This window comes from Maniola hyperantus, chromosome 2, assembly GCF_902806685.2.
Source record: "Maniola hyperantus chromosome 2, iAphHyp1.2, whole genome shotgun sequence".
Lineage (NCBI taxonomy): Eukaryota > Metazoa > Arthropoda > Insecta > Lepidoptera > Nymphalidae > Maniola > Maniola hyperantus.
In genome coordinates, this window is record NC_048537.1 from 12,280,695 (window position 1) to 12,306,431 (window position 25,737).

The 25,737-nt window shown below is 36.3% G+C and overlaps 1 protein-coding gene across 1 annotated transcript in view; it reads right to left on the bottom strand.

Annotated features, from left to right (window-relative positions):
- The window catches only part of LOC117991328 (nyctalopin-like), a 116,470-nt gene extending 91,025 nt beyond the window's left edge, over positions 1 to 25,445 (bottom strand). Inside the window, exon 1 of the mRNA XM_034978896.2 lies at positions 25,175 to 25,445. The gene's annotated coding sequence lies outside the window, so the exon portion shown is untranslated. The remainder of the gene's footprint in view (positions 1 to 25,174) is intronic.
- Positions 25,446 to 25,737: the final 292 nt, after the last annotated feature.

Here is a 25,737-nt window from a genome sequence, read left to right on the forward strand (position 1 = left end):
GAATCAGAAATACCTTTTTATATCTTTAAAGATGGGTTCCGACAGAGACTTGCTTGTAAAATTAACTAGAATTAAAACTTCAAATAGAATATTAATCAATCATATCATTTTTCTAATACGTAGACGTAGGCATCCGCTAAGAAAGGATCTTTGAATATTCAACCTCTAAAATGATGATATGGGGGTTCGAAATTTGTGTAGTCCACGCGTACGGAATCGCGGGCATCAGCTAGTCTTAATATATAAAAGGAAAAGGTGACTGGCTGACTGATCTATCCACGCATGACGCACAGCTCAAACTACTGGACGGATCGGGCTAAAATTTGGCATGCAGATAGCTATCATGACGTAGGCATCCGCTAAGACAAGATTTTTGAAAATTCAACCCCTAAGGGGGTGAAATAGGGGTTTGAAATTTGTATAGTCCACGTGGACGAAGTCGCGAGCATAAGCTAGTAGCATATTCTGTGGGAATTTTCGATATTGCAGCCTCGTTCGAATTCGCTTGTCTATAAAATGTAGAGCACGTACGCGTAGGCCTATAAGAAATGTACCTACATTAACATTGCATTACGAATTCCCCTTTTCGGGAGAGTATCTTTTTATTGAGATTTAATTAAGCGACGGAAGCTGGTGGCATTAAGCGCGCGTGCTTTGAGATTACGCCACTAATGCCCCATATTGTAGAGTAACCATCTATTAAGAATTAAGGTTGTGAAATCACACTTGCCCCGATTTAAAACTGGTTTTCTCATACATATTATAAACGTTATATACATATATTATGTATAGTATGTATATACATATATTATAATATACATTAAATATTACAAATAATACAAAAATCGATTGAAGTTCACTCATTCAATAATCTAATTAAATATATTTATTTACTATTACTACATTGAACTACCACGTACAGTAGCCGGCAGGAAAAATTGTACATCGACCTTTAGAATAAGATCTCGGCTTCGTAAAGCGTTGTCTCTGTCACTCATACCTATGTGACGTTTTGTCGGTCTCAACGGCAGAGACGACGCTCTACCACATCCCTATCACTTTTTAAAGGTCGATGTACAATATTTTCTGAAGCGTACTGTATACCTCTCTTCAACATTGAACGTGGGGTGAGACAGGGAGATCCGCTATCCCCAAAATTATTTATATCCGTTCTGGAACACATATTTAGAAAGCTAAAGTGGAACAACATCGGACTCAAACTACATGGAAAGTATCTTACACACCTAAGATTCGCAGACGATCTGGTATTGCTGGCGGAAGACCATAATGAATTACAATACATGCTAGAAACTCTCAACGAATATAGTACCTCAGTTGGCTTAGAAATCAACATAGAAAAAACTAAAGTTATGACGAATGTAACAAAAATACCAGTCACACTGCAATCAACCAATATTGAATATGTAGACGAGTATACCTATCTTGGACACCAAATTTCCTTTAACAGTGGAATGGACAAAGAAATTAATAGAAGAATAACAAACACATGGAAGAAGTATTGGAGCATGAGAGAAATATTCAAGGGTACGATTCCCATTAAATTGAAAACGAAAGCTATGGAAGTATGTCTAACTCCATGCTTAACATACGCCTGCCAAACCTGGACGCTTACAAAGAAACAACTTTACAAAATGCAAACAACGCAAAGAAGAATCGAGAGAAGCTATCTAGGAATCAAACTAAAAGATCGAATAAAGAATTCAGAAATAAGACACCGCACCCAAGCAAAAGACATAAAAAAGATTTTACTTAAATCCAAATGGAATTGGGCTGGCCATCTGCAAAGACTGAAGGACGATAGATGGACAAAAATAACAACCAACTGGTACCCACTTGGAAGGAAAAGGAAACGAGGCAGACCATTTACTAGATGGGATGATGACATTGTAAAGGTAGCAGGGAGAGTCTGGACAAGGCTGGCTAGAGATCGGGTCAGATGGAAAGTCTTGGAGGAGGCTTTTACCGCATAAGGCGGTCCTTACAAGAAAGAATATAATCACCTACTAATTACCTACTAAAAACATAACTATATGTAAACTTAAATGTATATATATGTAAAAAAAAAAAAAAATATATATAAGAGATTTCGTGAGTGGGTCCAAGCCAGGTAGCACCTGCAATTGTAAATAACTACATACTTAAATAAATAAATAATTTATAATAATAAGAAAAAATTAAAAGTAATTGTATATATATATAATATAATGTTAATAATAAGATAAAATTAAAAACTAAGTAAAATTAAGTATGTGCATGTAAGGAATAATAAAAGCTTTTTTATTTTATTATTATTTATTTTACTGTATATTAGTAGGTACCTATAAAAGGACTATTTTTAATAAAAATGGGTGCTAGGTATAAAGTTGCTTAAGCATTCCACAAAGTATAGAAACTTTTATACCTTTTAAATTTTCAACTCTAAACTTCTTCTGTTTTGCGTACCTGAAAAAAAAATCACATTATAGTTCTGAAAATAGAAAGAAAAACAATTGTCATACTTAATCAATATTTTAAAACAGTATAGGTACGACCACATACTGAAACTACTAAAACGTTACGGTTTTTTTGAAAATACCTTTAAATATGGACCTCTCACACTATACAAAATGACTTTATAAATAAACAAGTTTTAAATATCTAGACTTTTAAAATATGCTTGAAATAATAATTAAATACCAGTCTCGATTTCTTCTCTGTCCTTAATGTCAACCCTATATATATTGTTAATAGTAAGCCATATTAAATGTGCCTTAACCCTTCTAGAACGCTATCGAGCATCTTATGTATTATTCAAAGGAGATTAACGGGCGCTTCGAGGCTCGAGCCCGCCGCTTAGAAAATTTCTTCATATTGATATTAAAACAATAATTTCAAGAATATAAATTCCATTTATGCCCGCATCGAACATCAGCGGGGCGTATTGGAATAATATTATTGAAGTGTCTTGATTATGATTAATTACATGCCACGTTGATTTCTGAAGCCAATATTAATTGCTCTAATTATATTATAGCCTCGAAATAATTCATTACTGTTTAAATCTAATTATTATTGTTAGTATACCTGTTTAACTCGAATAGCAAACGTAATTACTTTGAAGTACCTAGCGTATAACAATATCTTTGACGTATACATTTATCGCTATATACCTACACCACAAGAAAGCCGCTATTGTATTTTATACACCGTAGAATCATCATCAAAGAGAATAGAAAGTATAAAACCGAGGCACACGTAGCCTTTAGGCGATATTTAATCCAAATTTCTGATTGAAGTTCATACTCCAGTATATTGTACATTCATAGCAGACACAAGTCGGGCTAATTCAGCGTTACGCCAGAAAATACCATCTAATTACAACCCACGCCGAGCGTAACCGAACACAAATTAAAAATGATGACTGTGAGTTGAAATTCTGGAATTCGTTATTACAAAAGGAATAAGTTCGAGCTCGGATCGACCGGCCGACCGTCGCTCGGCGGGCAGCTGCAGAATTAAATTATGAGCATTTTTATCCCTCGGCCGGACTGTACACCTGCCTGCCCGCGATTGACACCTACCCCATTATACAAAGACCGCGATAAGCAAAAAGAAATCTTAACAATAGCCCCCATACAGCCGCATGAGAACTTATTATTGGCCCCTTACAAGCGCAGCCATTCAGTTTTTACATCTTCATACAATCCTGGCCATTAGCAGAGGCGTGTGGGCAGCGTAGGCTCGTAGCCAAATAAAATGTATTGTTAAACCTAACAAAACATCCAAGTGAACATCTTTATCGAGAAACGTCTCTATCATAGGCCATTGTTAAAGCACATTCCCGCCGCCGGAACAATGTTTCTAATCGGAATTTATTGCCAATTTCACGTAGTGTTTACTGAAATGTGACAGGATCGTAGGCGAAGGAACTGCTTATTGTAATGAAATAAAGGAAGCCAGATTGAAAGCGTCCGATGAAAAGCGACGTTGTCGCGAGGAGGTCTGTTTGATGGTAATGATTTATGGCGACAGAAGAACGGCGCGATTTTCGCGCGTTAATGTTGAGAAAGATTAATGTGGCGTGATTTTCGTCTAACAAAAAATATACCATTCCCTACAATTAATGACCCGCGTATCAGTGTATATCACAATATGATTGATAGTTTCTCGAAACGAGTAATATTAATATTATTCGAGTTTAAAACTTTAGAAGTGCAGACGCACTTTATAACTGGCACAGACTGCGGTTAGGTGAGAAGAAAAACTGGTAACCGCAGAAGAAGCACGCATGCCGCAAAACTCGTTCGACTGCAATCATCCCGTGATACTATTCTATATTTAGAGTGGCATTCGAGACTGGATTAGCGACGCTGCAAGGTGCAAACTGTCAGTCTCAGCTACACGCGCCGGCGACAAAGCATTCGCTTAGTGGAACCATAAACGAGCGGATTACATTGTACAGAAACAACTTCGAAGAAAGATTAATGACCGTTGGAAAACCTTGAACATAATTAAAGGGTCACAAAACTGTGCTACGTGGTTACAAGAAAAGCAATAAAGCCACTAAATTATCTCTTGTGACGACGGACTTGCCTTGAATTCACTACGATTACGAGTAATCAAGGGACAAAGCTGACGTAAAATAAAATGTAGATTTCTACCACCCACATCTTATTTCAACACCTCTCTTAGGTAATGAGTCGTTAAATTTGTAATAATAACTGTGTGAGCAAACGAAAACATCGGCTTAAGAGATTTATTAGCACGTCGGCGGTCTATTCCCTTGACAAGATCCACTAGTCTCAGCAATATTCGTTCCATTCTTGTTCTCAAGACGACAAAGTGTAGGCGATTACACAAAATGAGCCACCATAAATCACAAGCGAACAATAAATTCACGATTAAATAGATATTTTATTTGATTCTAAACGGGCGCCTTAATTTGTATGCATCAGCACGCAGAGCCTTCCTATCACGAAGTTATAATATCCGCTGGTATTAAAAAAAGCATTGTTATTCTAGAAAATCACGTGCATCACTCATCCTGTCCAAAATCGGTACTTTTAATCGAGTATGAGTCAAGAGTTAATATTCGCAACTCATGTTGCGGCCACTTTGAGAATAATCGCGAGCCCTTTTAATATTCTTGGCGAAACAACGAGTTCCTTTTATTCTAAAGTTTTCTGTTTATAAGTAGGTATTTTTTTCCTTGAGTGTCGTTTAGACATTCTGTCAGTCAGTCCGAGATAATTCAAATTAAATACACCTACCGCACGCGAGCGCCCGGTGAATATTAAGAAGCGCCCCAGCACTCCCTCGATGGAATTGAAAATGAGCGTGGTTGATGTTTTGTTTTAATAAACTCACATATTTGCCTTCAAAGTAAAAGCTTTTTTTTTTGATTTGTTAGCCGCGTAAACGAGTTCCATTTCAACATGCGTTAGGGTTGGTAGTAGTACTTGGTGATCCATTGTTTTCTTTGCGTAAATCTAAATAGAACAAATTGGTGGTTAAACACAGAGTTTTATGGTCGAATGAAAAATCGTTTTCCCGTGTAGAAATAGTTGTGTAATTTTTACGTATGTTAACAACCACAGTACCTACTTAATTGTTTTTTTTCTTTGAAGATATTTTTTTCAACGATTTATGATAGGATTATTCGAGAGTAAAGCTAATAGTCTGAATGAAAATCGTTTTCTCGCGTAGAAATAGTTGTGTTATATTTATAAAATGTGTAATAACCGGAGCACATACCTGATTGCTTTTTTTATATTATACGAGGGTAAAACAAATGGAATAAAATAAAAATTTAGCAGGGAGCCTGTAGGTTTTGGCAGCTCAAGTGAAGATAGCCCTTTCACCTGATGTACTGCTGCATCATGACATGAGACTTTCTCCGAGTCATTATCTATATTTCAGTGGTTTTTATCACAACAGACAAGCGAACAGATAAGTATATCCATTTGCCAGACCTAGGGCTACCTCAAGACGAGGCTGTTTGGCTTGAGGCTATTCAAATAGGTCCGAATCTAAATATATAAAAGGAAAAGGTAACTGACTGACTGACTGATCTATCAACGCTCAGCTCAAACTACTGGACGGATCAGGCTTTTAGCATGCAGATGGCTATTAGGATGTAGACATCCGCTAAGAAAGGTTTTTGGAAATTCAACCAAGGGGATCAAATAGGGGTTTGAAATTTGTGCAGTCCACAAGACAAAGTCGCGGGCATAAGCTAGTTTTAAATATACCTCTGATTTAATTACTTTTGAAGCTACGAGCAGAATGTTTTCTATAAGACTAGAGTAAAAGCATTTTTCGTTTGTCACGAATAGCGGAACGAGCGTGATGGGCGCAATTTCCACCGTCGATAAGCCGATGTTTAGGGCCGATAAAGTCACCGATTAATCAGCTGTCTCTTTACACGTAACTTGATAGAGCAAATCGAAATTAATAGCACAGATTACATATTATATCTAGTAGGTACCTTCTTACTATCTTGTTTATACAATTTAGATTTTTTCTCACTTTGTGTAAAATACCCTGTTACCTACATTAGTTAATTACAGTGGGATAACTTTAATGTTAGTGGTGGTTTGTTAGATTTACTGTGGCACATCACGCTAACAATAGGCCGGTGTCTTGTGTGCTCCAATGCCTGGTGCATTCGTTTTGCTCTCATCGCGTTCTTGTCGGTCTAGACGTAATATTTCCCCAGGAACAATAATAGGTACAGGCGTATCACATAATTTCCAATTCCTATGCCATGTTCCGATGCAAATTCTGCGCCTATAATTACGAGCGTATTGCTTAGTTTTTTTGTATCGTAGCTTGTTTGATTTACGATGTAAGCATGTGTGGTTTTCGAACTGTGTAGGTATTATAACAAATGGTTTAGTATAATATATCTATTGTATAAAAAAAGCTGTCAAATTAATAAGTACCTAACAAGTCAAGACAAAAATAAGTGCCTTTTTAATGAATCATTCACATTTTTTTTAACAGATGTCATCACTGAAATACATGATTTATTGGTAGAATTCTTAGATACTATCTCTATGGTAGAATTACTCTCAATTTGAATGACAATTAAATCAGTTTAGGTTTTGCCTAAAGAACAAAGTAAGTATTTAAGTACTAAGAGAACAACAATTTAATGTTTTAGTTTGCTAGATAGTAAAAAGAGCGTCGTACACGATGCACCCCGCATTCATTCCTTATTTAAAACCGCACCTGAAAATTCTTTTACATTCCGTGCACCACAAAATCTTGTCTCGGTTATATTGATCGATCTATGTAGTCCTACCAGCTCTTGGTGCACGTTATCAAATAATTATATGGCATGCCGGCGAACGTCAGTCGGTAAAGGTTTTAATTAAGCCTCATTGTTTAACGAACTGCGGCATGACTTTTAAAAAGTTTGGCTTTTGCTTATTCCCTTTCTATTCGTCAAATGACTTCCGCATGGTATTTGTTTAGTTGTTTTATACAGTTCAAAGCGAGTTATGGAGTATATTTGATTAGATGGATTTTAAATCACAGAATATAATATACCTAATAGTACTAAGATTATAGCATAATTACTATTTGCCAGAAGGGTGGGAGTTGTTCTGAAACTGAGTTTAGTATTTTCCTCTGCGACTAGGGCTTTTTTTAATAGAAATAGCGAGCAAACGAGCTAGCGGGTCACCTGATGTTAAGTGATTACCGCCGCCCATGATCATTTGCAGCACCAGAGGATCCGCCGATGCGTTGCCGGCCTTTCAGGAACGCTTGTGCTATTGAAGAGCAAACAACGGTTGCCGCCTATAAAAACTACTTTTAGTATCTACCTGATATTATCATCAATACTTATAATAAAACTGTAACAGGTCAAATTCTGTACATTGAAGATATTTTGAAAAATTTTTTTTTTCGAGGGCACTCTATAATCGATACTGAACCCAAAACTGTAATTTTTTTCATTTTTGTCTGTCTGTCTGTCTGTCTATCTGTCTGTCTGTCTGTCTGTCTGTCTGTATCACGGCCGCGCATCACGCTGAAACTACTGAATGGACTCCAATGAAACTTGGTACGATTTGAGGTCATACTATGAGGAAGAATATAGGATACTTTTTATCCCTGAAATTCAGCATGGTTCCCGTAGGAGAGGGGATGACAGTTAAAATGTATACTGAATTGTAATTCATTAACGCGTAGTCCGATATCATTCATTATTTTTTTGTTAGAAAGGGGATAGTTTAAAAATTGTTCTGTAAATATTTCAAGGTCATCGGCTTTTAACCGACTGTCTAAAAGGAGGTGGTTCTTTTTTCTACATCGATTTTTTCGAGGTTTCTGGACCGATTTGCAAAATTTTTTTTTAATCAACAAAAAAAGTTTTCGTGGTGGTCACATAAAAAATTCTGGATTCAACTCCTTAATCCTGATGCTGCAGGGTTACTGCCCGCCTGAGTTATCAAGATTCAGGAAGTGTTCATAGTGAATTCATATTGTAGGTACCAAGCAACGACTTTATTCTCAGACTTCAAGTCTCAACTCCTCAACCCTGATGATGTAGGGTACAGCACTCCTAAACTATAATGTTTCAGGAACTGCGGATGATGCAAAATTATTTTAGGTACCAAGCATAGGCTACATCATTGAACTTCGGATCCTAACTCCTCAATCCTGATGCTGCAAAGTACTGAAGTCCTAAATCGTGGGGATTTTAGAATTTCTGATAGTGAATTGATATTTTAAAAAAAATTAAAAAATTTGATTCGGCTGTTAGGCGGAACGAAGTTCGCAGGGTCAGCTAGTCTACAAATATGGGTTAAACAAAACACAGGCCCTGATTACATCTACTATATTTATATCTTGGATGTTACATCCAAGATATAAATATAGATTGCTATAAGAGCATGCTGGGCATACCTAAATGTGATTAAGCATACCTACTCAATTAAACCACGCATTAAATTTTTATCTGTAACTGAAAAACACATTCGAAGGAAAACAACAAAACGTCGTAGACGTAGATTTTGTTATTTCTAATCAACTAAATAAAATTTGAGTGTCTGTATTTCAAAACTGGGTCAAAACCCTAAATCGTGGATGAAGTCGCGAGTGACCACTAGTCACCAATATAAAACAAAAGGCAACACGTTTTAAAACAACCGCTATCTATTTGATTTGTAAACAGGCCGATGCAAAAGGAAACAAAAGAGTTTTGGAAGTGAAAAAGTTTTGAACACAACGGGCGGCCCGTTATTCTATGAATGGGTATTCGGCCACGCTTCTATATTGATTTCATGTTTTGATATCGCAATCCGTTTTGACTGCCTGTTATTTTCTTATAACAATGGCTTCGATGTTTTTTTTAAAATTAAAATGCCATTCTTTGCCGTTGTTAATAGGTAATTGATTTTTAATCAATTGCAAACCTGTATGTACCTATCTACGAAGCCATTTGAAATGGTTTTTTGATAAGAACCTATCTTATAGTACCTATGGATAAGCTTAGCGAAAATTACTCGCCTTTTTAACAGACAAACAGTGAGTAGGTCTCCTAGATACCTAAAAAAATCGCATTAAAATCAGGCCATCCATTCAAGAGCTTTGATACCGCGTACAGACAGAAAGACAGACAGACAAGGGCATCAAAAATATACTTTTACGCCATTTTACGCCAAAAATTAAAAATAATTTTCCTAGCTTAAATTATTAAATGGTAAATTTGATTGCTTAGAAGTACTGAGTAGGTAAGTACCTACCAATAGGTATATTTAAACCTAAATCATACTAAAAAATAATATTGTATTGCATTCGTTAATTTCATGGTATATTTAATCCTTAAAAATAAATTTACTCTTACTCCGGAGGGAAAACTTCTTTAAACTTATACGATCCAAGCATGAAAACACTTCAACTTTTAATCTAATATGCCCGTGGAAAATCCACTATACACTATACAGTATACATAGCTCGGAACTAAGCAAGTTAAGTAAAAAGAGAACCTAATTCAAACTGCTAAACAAACGGCAACTGCAAGACGTACGCCAGACAAAAGTAAAATAAAACTGCTAAAGCGAATAACGTTCACAGCGCTGTTGGGCGGTAGTGTGGATCAACCGCGTTAGCATGGTTCCGTAGTTATTTTTATGGATAATATTATTACTGACAAGCTTATGCTCGCGACTTCGTCCGCGTGGACTACACCAATTTCAAACCTCTATTTCACCCCTTTAGGGGTTGAATTTTCAAAAACCCTTTCTTAGCGGATGCCTACGTCATAGTAGCTATCTGCATGCCAAATTTCAGTCGGACCCGTCCAATAGTCTGAGTATTGATAGATTGATAGGCTGTGTATCGATAGATCAGTCAGTCAGTCAGTCACCTTTTCCTTTTATATATTTAAAGAATCAAGAATAAAATATTTAAAAATGAAGAGAAAATTCTTTTAATTAATAAAGAGAAAAGAGAATGTAAAGAAAAGTATAGGTACTATAATCAAAGCTCATCATTTATCAAGTTATCCCTGTCATAAAAATTGTTATTTGGGATTTCGGTCAAAAATAAAAATTAAGTAGTTACCTAAGTATTGTAGAGTTTTCAAAAACTCCACTCGAGCAAAACCAGGGCGGGACAGCTAGTTACTAATTACTATATAAGAAACTTAGGCTTGTAATTTTGTATGTGCTATTAATTGAATATAAAATTAAGCCGGAAATACAAATATGTAATTAAATTTAGATGAAAGACATTTCATTTTCAGGTGTACGCAACCCTAAAATATCAAAATTATGTCCGAGGGAGACGAGCGCACACCATAAATTACACCTGCCCGATGAAATATAAAGTGATATTGTTTTAAGAGCGAGTTCCGTTGTGATGACTGCGACGGCTAGCCTAGATAGATGAAGAGCTGGTGAATGAGATATTATGTATGTAAGCATGATTTAGACAGATCCATAGCTATTTAATAATACTATGTATTTACTGTCGTAGAGGCGATGGCCGTTGGAGCCGGAAAGTCCTTGAGTGGAGACCGCGTTTTAGCAAGCGTAGTGTGGGACGCCCTCCAGCACGATGCACCGACGATATAAAGAGGCTGGCGGCAAGTGGCTGGATGAGGAAGGCTGAGGACCGGGTGTGGTGGCGCTCTTTAGGGAAGGCCTATGTCCAACAGTGGACGTCCACAGGCTGATGATGATGATGATGATGTATTTACTATATCTACTATGTACCTATTTACTAGATTACTCGCTAGATAATATGGCTTTGCCAGCCCATTGCTGAGCAAGCAAGTGACATTTTAAATAATTGCTTCAAACGCACATAACTCTCAAAATTGCATGCCCCAGGATTGAAGCCTAGTCCCAAAACAGAAAGGCCAGCGCCTCAGCCACTTACCTTAAGGTAAACACAATTTAGCAGAAATTAAACACGGTTCGTGGTATTTCAGATTTTTGGGTAGGCTGATGCCTCAGCCAAATTATAAAATCGCAATAAAACTCATAAAAGTGCCGGAGGCTTGACCGAGATTCGTTTGTGAAACCGGCAGCCAGATAAAATAATTCCCGTTCTATCTCTGAGCAAAAATACCTCAATTTTTAATAGGGTTTACCGAGACAAAGAGTTTCTAGTTTGCGCTAACTGGCTCTTAGTATAGAACTTGAAATTCCTATAGTTTTTGCTCCGGTAAAAACTGATATTCCACCGGCCGTATATTGAGATAATGCCGATCGTGATTGTACATCTGTCCCTGTTTCTCCTGAGGGTGTGAGGGAGAGGGATTCGTTTCAGTCAGGGTAAGTTGAATCGCATTTTATGGTGAGTTGGCGGGCCGGCAGGTGTGCGCTATGCACCTGCGACGCGGTCGGACGGGCCGTGAGACGAAGTACAACGAACCAGCTATTAAAGCCGATGGGATGAGATCTGATAACCAATATTATCTTCTGTATGAGAAAATGTTAGCTCAAGTAAATTATGTTGTATCTGAAAAACAAATGTACCTATTATTAAAGTACGCGACAGGTCAAGACGGCAATCTGCACCTGCACAAACCCCGCGCTAACCCGGTGCGGGATAGCGCGCACCTCATACCCCAATTGCCATCTCGACCTGTCGCGTACTATGTTACAAAGGTTTTATAAAAAAAAAAAGCCAGTCTTTCTAAGTTCGAACACATTTCTATATCAGTAATTGATTTAGCTTACCAATTACCAAAAGAGATTGTACTGGATACTAATTGAATGTAAATAATTAGGCATAATGAAATTAGTTCAACTGGAGTTCAACAAAGCCGTACTGAAGTAAAAACAATGTTGCAAACTTTGCCCTTCAATGACTCGTTTATAGGTATTATTAGATTTTGTTTTAATTCAGCCGTATTATGAAAATATTACAAAATCTATCTAAAGTTGGAACTTTTTAATGACTTTTTTTGTTTGATTTCAAGCGATTGTACAAAATATAGGCATTCCTTTAGTTTTATTAATTCCGTCAAATTACTGATAATTATTTTCAGCACTAAGAAAACTAAACGCTCAGTTAACACAGGCCCCAGAAATTGCCGGGCGTAAATTGAATGTAATTGCATGCGAATCGAAAATCAATTGGAATTTCTCCGCTCCTAACAACTTAACCAACTAGCAAGGCGTCTTAACGAGTATCTTAGATAAGACACGCAAGCAGTTCTAGCGGATCCAGCGTAATTTAGCTAATGATATGTACGGAAACTTGTGGAAATGTTTGGAAGTATTCGATGCAATATAAATTGTATACAGTATGGCCACAGTATGGCAGCTCAAGCACAAACAGTGTGATAATTAATGATAACCATTGTTAAAACTGTGATAGCCTAGTGGTAAGTACATCCGCCTTCAGAGGTCAGGGGTTCGATCCCGGGCACGCACCTCTAACTTTTCGGAGTTAAGTATGTGCGTTTTAATTAATTAAATATTACTTGCTTTAACGGTGAAGGCAAACATCGTGAGGAAACCTGCATGCCTGAGAGTTCTCCATAATGTTCTCAAAAGTGTGCGAAGTCTACCAATCCACACATGGCCCGCGTGGTAGACTATGGCCAAAACCCTTCTCACTCTGAGAGGAGACCCGTGCTCTGTAGTGAGCCGGTGATGGATTGATCATGATGATGATGATTGTTAAAACGCTTCTCGTCGGCTTTTGCAAAAGGCATAATTTTGCTTGTGATGACAGAAAACATGTATGTACTATCTGATGGCCGCGACTTCGTCCGCGTGGATTTAGGTTTTTAAAAATCCCGAGGGAAATTTTTGATTTTCCGGGATGAAAAGTAGCCTATGTCACTCTTCAAGTCTTTAACTATATCCTTGCACAAAATCACGTCGATCCGTTATTGCTCCGTTGCGACGGGATTGAAGGAAAAACCAACAAACAAACACGCATTCGCTTTTACAATAAGGGTACCTACCTACTGATTTTAAGGTAGGTATTTTTGTTTCAAGCAACTACCGCAAAAGGATTTAACAAATAAAATAATATACACTTCAACGTGAAATGATTTTGTACATTTAAGCGTTTCTGCTGCAGACGCTACAAGTTGGCGGGTCGACATTAAGTAGCTACACACGCGCGCGCAAACTTCGCCAACACTATTTCTGAAAATTTCCTCGTGTCGTCTAATAAACTAAATTAAAAGTTAAAGCTCCTTTCAAACTGCGAAACAGGAACTAAGTAATTAAAATTTCTCTTCATACATCCATACTAACCTCCAGGCTCCTACCACCTATCCACACCGTATCTTCTCTTACCTTAACTCATAGAGCAAGATCCCGGTAGAGCCAGACCTGCCCTATTTTCTGAGTAAAAAAATGTGTGGGATAGAGTTATTTATTAGTCGGTTGGGCAGCGTTCAGAAAGCTTCGAGATGTCTTCTTGTCCAAAATTCCTCATCGCTTGAAGACCAAAGTCTTCGAACAGTGCGTGTTACCAGTGATGACATATGGATCCGAGACATGGTCGCTAACTATGGGCCTCATAAGAAAGCTCAGAGTCACTCAGCGGGCGATGGAGAGAGGTATGCGTGGAGTTGAAATGAGGAGATCCGTAGTAGGAGAACTAGAGTTACCTACATAGCTCAACGGGTTGCGAAGCTGAAGTGGCAATAGGCAGGGCACATAGTTCGTACAACCGATAGACGTTGGGGTCCCAAGGTGCTGGAATGGCGACCTCGCACCAGAAGAGGCAGCGTTGGAAGACCCCCCACTAGGTGGACGGACGACATTAGACGAGTCGCAGTGAGCCGCTGAATCCAGGCGGCGCAAGACCGTGGCGTGTGGAAGTCCCTACAAGAGACCTATGTCCATCAGTGGACGTCTATTGGTTGATGATGATGATGATGAGAGTTATTATTATATATTAGATAGTGCTTGTAGTACTTTTAACGTTCACATATTTGCAAGCTTGAGCCAGGGGGCAATTAAAAGATCTTCATCATCAACCAATAGACGTCCACTGCTTGATTAAAAGATATCAACTGCTAAATGTACGTAAAACATTACTCACTTTTGTCACTGTTGACACAAAGTCTGAGTGCTGATTTTTACGATGTTTTACAGAATCCATACTAATATTATAAATGCGAAAGTGTGTCTGTCTGTCTGTCTGTCTGTCTGCTAGCTTTTCACGGCCCATCCGTTTAACCGATTTTGAAGAAATTTAGTATAGAGATAGCTTGCATCCTGGGGAAGGACATAGGCTTTTAATCCCGGAAAATTAAAGAGTTCCCACGGGATTTTTAATAACTTAAATCCACGCGAACGAAGTCGCGGCCATCAGATAGTAGGTACATACATGTTTTCTGTCATCACAAGCAAAATTATGCCTTTTGCAAAAGCCGACGAGAAGCGTTTTAACAATCACCATCATCATGATCAATCCATCACCGGCTCACTACAGAGCACGGGTCTCCTCTACTACTGATATATTTTAATTGCCCCTGGCTAATGTGTTGTGTGTGTGTGTGAATGTTAAAGGTACGCTGTATCGCACACATTTTGTTACTCAGAAAATGTGACAGATCTGGCACTATTGGGATCTTGATCTATCACGATTCGACCACGGAACCGTTTTTATAAAATTGTGCACAGAGGTAGCATAGGTAAATGGCAAAAGACATAGGAGATACAATACATATCTTATCCCGGAAAATCAACGAGTTCCCACAGGAGTTTTGCTAGACATAAATCCACTCGGATGAAGTCGCAAGCATCAACTGTGGATTAAGTAAGTATTTCCACGTATTTTGAAGATTAAATTAATCAGCTCTTGATTTTCATTTTTTCATTTTCAGACACATTTTGTAAACTTTCTAAGTAAATAAATATACCGATTCGAATGATGCGGCACATTACTTATAAATGCTAATGTGTTCTATCTGCTTTTGATAGTTCAAACGCCGAACCAATTTGGACGAAATTTTGCACAAAAGCCTTGCATCCTGGAAACGTACAAGGGTTACTTTTTACCCCGGAAACTCTAGAAGTTCCCGGAAAAGTTTAATCCATGAAAGTTACGAGGGACCTAATCTATAGGAAAATATTCAAAGTTTTATACTTTAGATTAAAATCAGTTACGTTAGCTTAGTCCGATGAAATCTTGTAGGTCAAGGATTTAAATAATTGACAATGAATCAATCGATTTAGCTTATTTAGAAGTTCAAGCAGCAAGAAGACGGATCCGGTTATACATGTAGTGGGTATAGGTATCCGGGCTCGGAAGAGGCGAATCTGTCCGGATATTGAATATTGATCGCACACCCTTAACCCTGATGTGTCGGTCGTTACCGGCTCCAGATACTGAGCTATTCAGCGATTATTCCACTGAAAACAATGGAATTACTTGATTTCAGGTACTTTATTGTACTCAAGAGATCGTAGAGAAATTCTATGAATAAAGTTATGATATTTTGACCTAGACATAAGTTTTAAGTTCGTATATTGTTGTTTCGTGTCGTTTGTGTGTCGTTGTGTGGTTTTCATGTGCTTATCCTTTTTTTTTATTCATTAAAAACATTTTTTTTTATTAAAAGAAAGTCTTTGCTTAGATGAGGCCAATTATTGTATTTTTTTTTTTGTTATTATTTATTCTATTTCTTTGTAATTATCTACATATAGATACATCTTGTCTTTTCATTGGAATAATAGAGGTGAAATAGGGGTTTGAAATTTGTGTAGTTCACGCGGACGAAGTCACGAGTATTAGCTAGTTTATAAATAAAATCAAATATAAGACATGTGTACATGACAGGAAAGACAGTGATAACTTAGTGGTTAAGACGTCCGATTCTTCTTCGGGAGGTCAGTGATTCGATCCCAGCCACACACCACTAACTTTTTTACAAATATGTGTGTTCTAACATTTAAATGTCACTTGTTTGGGTGAAGGAAAACATCGTGAGGAAACCTGCATACCTGTTCCACATAATGTTCTCAAAGATGTGTAGTTTTTTTTGATAGTTGAAGCAGGAAAAAAGAAAACGTAGGTATAACCCACTACGGAATTCCAATGATGGTTACTTGTGAAATACGAAAGTAGGCAAGTATCAAGTATGTTCAATTAGGAAAATAAACTGGAGAAACTTTCCTTATAACATTCTTTGAGCTTTGTGAGCTTTCTTCTTCGAATCGATTGACGTTTAGGGTCTACACAGACGAAGAACAGTTTGCATAAAAAGAATGTTTTGTAATAGCTGATGCCAGCGACTTCGTCCACGTGTACTTAGGTTTTTTAATCCCGTGGGAACTCCTTTGTTTTTCAGGATAAAAAGTGTCCTATAGGGTTTTTGCTTACTTTACTATAATTATTCGTCTGCAGGATGCAAATTATCCTTCTACCAAATTTCTTTAGGTTATTTTTTTTAAGTCGTGCGAAGGCAACAAACAGACAAAATAGACTGCATTTGCATTTATATTTGGAAGATAACATTAGTTAGGGATGGACATTTTATTAAAGTGCGTATTTTTCTTCTAAATCAAAATTCGTAGGTAGTTATGGATAGCGTCAACTACTTACGGACAGAAGTATAAGTCCCGCAAATTGCTATTGCGCTGGAACCATGTCTCATTAACAACGGAATCATTTTGACGTCAGTTGAAATAAAAATATACCATCAGCTCGAAACTACAGTCTAGTGCTGACGTCACTAAAATGGCGGCCACGCGCATTAGCAATTTGCGGGACTTATACAAGAACTTACTACATAGACAGTGTAATCAATTTTTGTATACTAACTAGCTTATTCCCGCAACTTAGTCGCGACAAACTCGACATTAGGTCTCTATAATTCTAAAGGACTTGTATTCCATGTACCTACTTTTATTTCTATGTTGTATTTATATCAGTTGTTTTTTTTTTTTTTAAGAATATTAGCCATGTTAAATGACTAATATTCCCCTTTCATCTCCAATTAAGCGTCAGGCTTGTGCTAGGAGTAGGTACGACAATAGTGCAACGGGCGGGGTTTGAACCGTCGACCTTTCGGTTTTCAGTCCACTCCTATACCGGTTGAGCTATTGAGGCTCTAAGTGCCAATATAATGGGCTGCGGTGTATACTTTACCATTTATCCTATCACATACTATTTATGCGCTTAACGGTGCTATATTTTCTTTATTGATTTTCAATTTATACTAGCAATGAGTGCTCTAGATTTTTCTTTCTAGGTGAGTAGTTATTCAAATGCAATGCGGTTAGGTCAGTGCAAATCTATTTTTTATACTTAACATTTTCTAGATTAATAATACATATTAGGTAAGCACAGGTAAAGCTTGTAAATATGGATATAGGGGGTTATCCACCGGAACTTACGATGCGATGTTAAAAAAAATCCACTGATACATAATATACCTAGCTTCATTACCTCAGAGTGCTGCCTGTGGACTATAAATTATATAATGTGGACGAAGTCACGGGAAAAAGCCAATCTAATATAAAATTGTTTTAACAATAATATACCTACATACTTAGTATCGCAATTGCATATTTAGCTCCGGAAAATATAAATGCCTAAAAGCAATATTTAAGTAGGTATAATTAAAAATTTTGATGTTATGCTTAGATTATAAGTGCAACAGAATCCAAAAAAGCTTTTAGGGAACTCCACAGGAAACCAATGAAAAAAACTCGAGATACGTACCTACGTGTATAACCATCATACAACGAACTTTTTTAATTGAACTGAGAACATAAAACATAAATCCTACTTCGTAATTTGAGCATTTTTTATTTATGAAGACGAATAGCCGCCGAAAAATTTCTTAAAGTTGTTATAAATTTTATAACCACTTAAAGCGCCTATCAAGTAACGTTTAACTTCTATAAGAGGTTATAAAATTAGTCCATAAAGGATGTTACTTCTCTGATAAGTGACAGTTTATTTGAATAAAAGCCAATATGGTACGTCATAACATCGCTTTTACGTACGATAAAAGCAAATAAATGTAGATTGTAGGCATCTTAAAATACGACTGTGTTCCTCTAATGGCTTAGTTATGTCACTACTCGCAAGGCGGGTTAAACTTAAAATAATACCATGTTATCTATTTATAAGTTGTTTTAATATATCTTTGCAAATTTATTGAATCATTGGAATCTAATTTTAGCCTTACCAATGATTATACACCTACGTTCACAAAGGATAAAAAACTAAATCAAAATCGGTTCATTCGCTTAGGCGCTACGATGCCACAGACAGATAAATAGATACACAGATCCGCAGATACACACATCAAACTTATAACACCCCTCAATCTGTACCCTATTGAATCAAAATATTGGAACTGCTATTCAATATGGAACGTATTCTATGAAGCTTACAAAATTAGTATGACACTCGACGTTAAAGCAAAAACCAATTGCAGCACGCAAAAATTATCTTTTGTCTAGCACGAATAATAGAAGTACCAAAAAGTACCAAAAGGACAAAGAATATCGAATCTTCTTGGTAATTAAAATAAAATCAACAAATCGAAATTTGAGTAAGTTACCTAAACCACTAGTTAACGCAAAATATTCCGAGGTGAAAGGCAGCATTTTCAATGTTTTAGGCGTGAAATATTAAGTGTGCTGGATCGGGTCGGGAGTTTGCAAAGTAAAATGTTTATGAATGTAAGAACCAAGTTCAGAGTTTGTTTGAAACTTTTAACGCCTTTCGCGGAGTGCGGATTACACGGGCGCTGCGTCGTCGGGTCAAACTCTACCTTGCTTCCCAAGCCAGCAGCTTCTGGAATTGTATCTTATTAAATGTTCAAATAAGTAAATAAACAACGGTTTTAAATTTGAACGTAGTTTTTCAACATAATGTACGTACCTGGCTAGTTCGTATCTTAGTGACTATGATTAATTTACATCGTGTATTGTTACGGAACTTTTTGGAGTTGTGTGCGTTTTGATTAATTAAATATCAATTACTTTAACGGTGACGGAAAACATCGTGAAGAAACCTTCATGCCTGAGAATTCTCCATAATATTCTCGAAGGTGTGTGAAGTCTGCCAATCCGCACTTGGCTATAGACTGCCAAACTATTCGCACTGAGAGAAGACCCATGCTCTGTAGTGAGCCGGCGATGGGCTGATCATGATTGTTATGGAAGACGACTGTGGAAGAGGTCAACTTAGGACCTACAAAGGAGTCTAGTGCCGCAGGATGATTATAATTATCGTAAAAAACATACTTTAAAATTATTTATGTCAATTTATACTTAATTAAGTATTAATTCTATATTTATAAATATAAATGATATAATTTTTTCAAGTTTGAATTTTGTAACATAATAATTATTGACTTTCTTGAAAAAAACATAGCGTTCACTAAAATACCTACCTATATTAACTAAAGTTCCCCGCCACACTGAGTAGGTACTATACCAGTATTTTTGATTTATAATAATTATACCTAAAGTTCTAACAGAATTATTATTGAAATAATATTCTACCTATTATAATTATAATTAAACAAAAGCATAAATGCACAGAATTTCTAATTAACCGCAAGCTTTTGAATAATATTACATTTTTAATTGAGACAATCCACTTCGAAACAACGTGAATTATTTTAACGGCATTCCAATTAACAGTAATAACATAAACAACGCGGTAATTAAAATAGACTAGGTACGAACTGAACTAATACAATATTGTCCATTACATTAATAATATAATAGGTACAATACATCCATCACAAAATAGCGCACCATTTTCAAATAATTGATACGATGTGATAATAACAATCAAGTTAATTTAAAGTAGGTATATAATGGAAAGATAACGGCATTTTTTGAATAATCTATTATGTATACTAATAATAATGCTACTAATAAAGTTTACTCCATATAAAAGCATAAAATGACTGACTGTCAGTTTTTAATTACAATAAAGTCTTTAGTTGTTTTCAAATCTTATCACTCAGTAAGCATTAGCTAACGAAAGCAAGCATAACCAGCAGTTTTCTTTTGTAAATTAAAACATAACATAGACTACACAAAATTCAAACGCCCTTAAAAGTTAAATTTTCAAAAATCCTTTCTTAGCGGCTGTCTACATAATAGCATGCTCAGCCCGATCTGTCCATTAGTATAATCTGTGCATTGATAGATCTTAGTCAGGCACCGTTTCCGTTTAATATAGCTAACTAACTTTTTTGATAAAAGCTAGAATCGCTAGATATATAAGATTTGATAGAAGCTAACTAACAACTATAGCTGAATTATAACTAGTCATTTAACATTGGGGAAAAATAACTAATTATTATTACAAATAAGCAATCAGTAACTAAAAGATACAAATAAAAGCCAAAGCAACGCAATGCTTCCGCAATATTCCTTCTTCATTAACCCGTAGCCTGTAGGTAGTTACATAATTCATGCCGGTTCATCAACATAACACTAAGCCAACTAATTGGTTCATTTATTATTAAGATTCTATCGATTTAGTTACGCAGCACTAATTGGTAATTTCAAGAGCTTTATTAATCGAAAACATGTTGTGATTCTGTAAGTAAGTACCTACCTATATCGTTCTGCTAATATACTAAATATTGTACAGTTATATTAATTAAACCAGTTGTAGGACACAATTACGTAGACCCGCAAACTTCGCTATCTCTACAAAAGTCGCTTCCCGCGTCGGTATGTATGTATGTATGGATGAACGCGTAGATCTTTTAAACTACGCAACGGATATCAATGCGGTTTTCACCAATAGATAGAGTGATTCAAGAGGAAGGTTTATATAGCTCTAGTTAAATTCTCAAAAAATTTGCGATCCCTAGAGAAATTGAAATAATGTGAATTAGGTCGGGAAAGAATCCTCTCATTTGAGAGTTTCCGAGACAATGACACCTCAGTCCTCAATGACACCACATTAGTATCTACGTTGCACCCATGCGAAGCCGGGGCGGGACGATAGTACTGAATAGAAATAAAAAATTGGAACATGTCAAATAATTATTTTGCTTCTTAAAATATTATGTACCTACTAATTTGACCTGTGTAAATGGAAATGTTATGTTGAGTTGTAAAATTAACATTTTAGTAGAATATTATTATTCCAACATAGCCCATTCTCTTGCTGAGCGGCAATGAATTTGTGGATGAAGCCGCTTGTCAGTGTCCACATTTTAACGCCATGAGTGAGAATTTAACGATTTGAAAACTTGATTCAATTTCCCAAAAACTGCCGAATTTCTTCTATTGGTTTCATCGTGGAAACTATTTCGAACTGAATCATTTGCCGAAGGCCTAATTGGGTATTTGACTCCAATTTTTTTATTACTTTATTATAAACTAGAATAAAAATAATGACGTAAACTGAAAAAAACGAATTAAATCGATCAAATAACAAAAAGTTATAAGCATTTCACTGATTAGACAGAGATAGCGATACAGCAGTTTGACGTCACACCTACTAATGCCATAGTAGCTTCGTGCGGTTTCATACAAATTTTCGTTTTGCGAGAAAGGGATAAAAGACTCTCCCACTCCAAAATTAAAATGCCTGTAACTTTGTAAATGTTTGTTGGATTTTAATATTTTTTTCAGTGTAGGTACGTCATTATTTTTATCCTAGTTTATAATAAAGTAATAATATTTATCAAATTCAAAAGTAGGCAAATACCCAATTGTTTTATGGATCAATTTCGATGCCAACATTTTCGGCGATTACCGGTGCCTGAACGTAATATTTAATGAATAAATAATTATTATGCACGATAATTTCAGTTTAAAATGCAACTAGTCAAAAAATTACTCTCATAAATGACGACCCAAATTCGACCCAATAACCCAGAATATTACGATCGTATTAAGTAGTCATTTCAAGTTTTTAATGATCGTTAGAGTCGATATAAAGCTCGGTGCGCTAGAGGTGACTCCAGGGCGGTCTGGTCAGATCAATTTACTGTTTACAATCGTCTTACCGCCGGCTATCAAAGTAAACCGCCTTGTACCGACTAATTGGTGGTAATAGTATACAGAGCGTCCCGAGCGTCTATTAAATCAAATCTTAAGGCGAAATCATTTTATCTCGTCTTACACGGGACAACCTTTTGAAACAACAATTTGTTTGATGTATTAGTGAAATAATGCTAGAATAATTTACTTATTTTATTACTTTTTAATGTCTTTTATTCTTTTTTATGTAGATCTGTAGACAGAAAGCTCTATAACTTCAAGTAGGGAAGATTTTCCATATTATTCTTTGTTCTTGTTGTCATTTGCTGTGAAACAAAAGGTATAAAACTCGTGAAATAAACGCAGCACTAGGATGTTTTTTCACTGTAATTATGAAAATAAGCATTATGACTTTATATGATTTGCTTTTTATGTTTCATCATCACCATTATAATATTATGTCCTCTTCGAAACAAAGTTTAGCGGTCATCATACAAAATGGCTCTCTCTTTCTAAAGCCGCCTCTTTTAAGTTTGGCTAACTAAGGATGGACACATCTCTGTTATATCGACGGAGCTCTTTTGCTTTCAACTCTTCCTTCCAACATTAATCTTGGGAATGAGAACTGGGCTCCCCTCTGTACATGGCAAAAGTTAGCGAGCTTTCTTCACATGATGGTGGTTGGTGGATATGTGTTCTCTTACTTACTTACATTAGTGTTCAGTGTAAAGCGGTACCAGGTGATCTTGACAATTTTCCTGTGGATCCAAATTTTGAAAACTTACAGGCTACCTTCATCGATTTAGTTTGGTAAATCAATCAATCCTTGGTTCCTTTTTGTATTTAGTACAGCTTTAATAAAAAATGCCGGTACAAAATAAATTATGTTTACAGTCATTAAATTCAACGTTCTTATCACCTAACGTGTTCATGCGAGGAAGAGGAATTCCATTTCCTGTTTGAAGCATTCTTTAAATTGTAACAGAGAATTTCGTTAAACATTTAGCACAAATCTCACACACATCTGCAGATGTGGAACACTTCTAACGATTTTTTGCATGGAAAGCTCTTGTGTATAAAGCCCGACAGTATTTTATAAAGCACAAGACACCGCCCCCAAAGTAGGTAGGTATGATACCTACATTAATACTTAAAAAATAGTTCTGTGAACGCCTTACATAAAGGAGTATATTATTTTCTCCCAAAAATATTCCACTTTTATGACCTTTTGTACATTAAAATTTAAGAGTTGTATATTTTTATGTAATAAATTATAATAAGCTTGACCTGAAAACGGTTCTTCCTAAAAATATTATTATACTTAATTTAAATAATTATATTTTTTACTTTAACATCTAGTATTTTACGTTGTGTAATAATACTATACCTACTATTGAAAATTAGAGAAGAACCTTTTATTTTTTATTTAAATAACAAGCTTGTTTATAAATTATGTACCTAATTATTATTATGTATAATTGTATAATGTATATCCATACTAGGTAGCTATTATAAATACGAAAGTGTGCCTGTCTGATAGCTTTTCACAGCCCACTCGTTTCGTTTATCCCAGTTTGACGAAAGGTCAGATAGCTTGCTTCCCGGCGAAGGACATAGGCTACTTTATCCCGGAAAAGCAAAGTGTTCCCAAGGGATTATTAAAAACTGAAACTTATGCGGATAAAGTCGCGGTCATCATCTATATGGTACAGAATTAAATTGCATCCTGAAGCCGGACTTAGGCCTTATTAGGACTTATTATAAAATATTATATCCATGAAAATCATTTTTAGAAAAGGATTTTTAAAACCTCCGTCCACGATTGATCCACGTGGACGAAGTCGCGAGCAGCATCTAGTGTGAAATATACAATATGTATTGTGTGGAAATATAGGTAGGTACTAGGTACCTACTGTACAAACTTACCTTACCAAAATGCTTACCCTGTTTTAGGTTTTTCGATTCTCTTATAAATGTTTACAACAGACCCTTTCTAAGTTTCCATTTACAGCAACATATACCACTCTGTATACATAATACAAGCGAATAAAATCAAACAGCGGGTAAGGTAAATAAACCGTACCCGCACCCCAAGAAACCTTAGAGTTTTTGTAAATATCTAAAGGCGAATTTTCCTGTCGAGCAATGTCCGTAAAGTGGAAATTCTTCGCATGCCTCGCTTCACCGGTGTGCTCACTGACCGGGCATCTAATGTTTCAACATGAAAAAGATACAGCAATAAACATCTTATACGTCACATTTGCGATACGGGCACGGCCTATTCACGTAATGCTCTATAAATCATGTGCCGTTTTATGAATATTTCCTGTTCGTATAACGTTTTTTTTGTATCAAGTGTTGCTTGTCACGTCAACACTAATTTACGACCATTTGATTTGAAACGTTTGAAAAGACTTTGAAATAAATAATAGTTCTCAGTAGGTAGTAACAAGAAAGCTAGTTCAGAAGTTAAACAGAAAATTTAAGTGGTTTTTACGGAGAGTCAATAATTCATATCTGTTTGTCTGTTTGACCTTTTTATGTATACTACTGTCGTTTCTTGTGAAACACGTGTCATTGTCCAATAGTTGATAAACTTAACCCCAACGATAAATAAATTGAAATACTTAGAGATAATAAGGTAGTAAAAAATTCAGATACGCGCCACAACAAACAACACAATGAAACGACCGAGTGAAATGGTTGATTGAAACTGCTGATATGGGGAATTAATAGCAATAATTAACAGTTGCACGTACCTTTAACTCGCATACAAATAGCTTCAATTTTCAATAAGAGTCCATTCACACAGGGAAGCGGCAGTTATTAGATTACCATTCAACAGTCACTCGGGCTAACAAATTGCACGGCGTCGGAACACAAACACGTCCAAATCCAGTTCGGGGCACAGAACACAAAATTAGAACCGTATTAATTATTTTCCATTTATGTTAATTACGAAGATCGAGCGTGCGTCGATGTCGGCGAGAGGGGCCGAGTAACGTGCGCTCCACCCGCAAGTTAAACGTAGACTGTCGGCGGTCTACGGCCTGAAGCTTTCTAAATATACACCCCCCGATGATTCCCGCGCACCCTACGAGCGCAACGCGTGTTCCATGCAATTTTCTATAAATTTTCGCACAAGCTCCAAAGCCAAGCTGTCAAAAGCTGTTTTTGCTGGAGCTCAGCCGGCGCCCGCTTTGGGTGCATACAGCGTAATTGAATTACCTTTACCTAATTCTGAATTTATTTAATTGTGTATTATGAATACATTATTATGTTTAATCTAGAAGTGTAGTAATGAATATACTCGTATGCATTA